Source organism: Arachis ipaensis, chromosome B09 (assembly GCF_000816755.2).
Source record: "Arachis ipaensis cultivar K30076 chromosome B09, Araip1.1, whole genome shotgun sequence".
Lineage (NCBI taxonomy): Eukaryota > Viridiplantae > Streptophyta > Magnoliopsida > Fabales > Fabaceae > Arachis > Arachis ipaensis.
The window spans coordinates 33,910,271-33,911,733 of NC_029793.2; positions in this window are offsets into that span (position 1 = coordinate 33,910,271).

Genomic DNA, 1,463 nt, shown 5'->3' on the forward strand with positions numbered 1-1,463 from the left:
TATGTTTTAATGTTTTAAAAAAAATAGAGAATACATATAAGTAAAAAAGAAATAAGTTTTTTCTTTAAATTAAATTGGTGAGATTAAAAGATAGCACTATTTTTGTACATAAAAAGATTGAGAAAAATTAAAATTTAAAAAAAATATTAAAATTAATAAGTACAAATATGTTTTAAAAAAAATAGAGAATACATATAAGTAAAAAAGAAATAAGTTTTTTCTTTAAATTAAATTGGTGAGATTAAAAGATAGCACTATTTTTGTACATAAAAAGATTGAGAAAAATTAAAATTTAAAAAAATGATGAAAATATTAAGGGATAAATATTGTTTTGGTCTCTAACGTTGATGGTTAGAATCGAAACCGTCCCCAATGTAATTTTTGATTTAGAATTATCCTTAACGTTTTTTTTTTGTATTAAAATCGTCCTTTTAACCTTTTTCAGACAAGAATACCCTCCGGCCTCCACCACCACCAGCACCTTTACCTCCACCACCAAGAATAACAACATCAATGAAATCAACACAAATTCAACAAATCAAGGAATTAGAAATTCAACAAATTCAACAACCAAATCAACACACAACAACAATAAAATCAGAAAATAACAAATCAAAATCAAAATTAAAAGTAGAAGCAGAAGCAGAAATTCAAGCAAAAGTAGAAAGCAGAGGTCAAAGCAAGGAGCAGAAGTCGAAGCAAGAAGAAGAAGCAGATGCAGAAGAAGAAGCAGATGTAGAAGCCGAAGCAGAAGAAGAAGTAGAAGAAGAAGCAGATTCAGAAGAAGAAGCGGATATAGAAGCCAAAGCAGAACCACTGGCGCTTCCCCGATGACAACTCGTGGGCGAATTGGCGGCGACGGCTTAGTGGCGTGGTCTCCCGATGATAACGCGACGGCAGCGGCAAGGCCTAGCAGCGCTGGCACATCTCCTTTCCCTCTTCTCTTCTCCCCCGTTGCAACCCATCTCTCCTTTCTTCTTTCTTTCGGCGACGGCGACGGCAGCTCCAAGCTTCGCCGGCGCTGTCCCCCTCCCCCCCTTTCCCTTCCCCTATTCCTTTCCCCTTTCCCTCCCCTCCCTCCTTCGTGTATCCTTTTCCTTTCTCCCCCCACGTGTTCTTTTCTTTTATTTTTTTTAAAAATTTATAATTTTTATTAAAGTAGGGGTAGTTTAGGAATAAAATTAAAAATTTTATTAAAAAGAACGATTTTAATACGAAATAAAACGTTTGAGACGATTCTAAATAAAAAATTACATGAGGATGGTTTCGATTCTGACCCTAAACGTTAGGGACCAAAACAACACTTATCCCAAATATTAATTGGGTAAGTAATGTAACAAAACTAAAATTTGCAACGATGGAGGCGATGCAATCGAACGTGTTGAAGGTAAAAAAAAAATGACAGCAAGAGAAATATAGCAAAATACATCGAGCCGTCAAAAGAGAAACATAAGGTTTAGAGG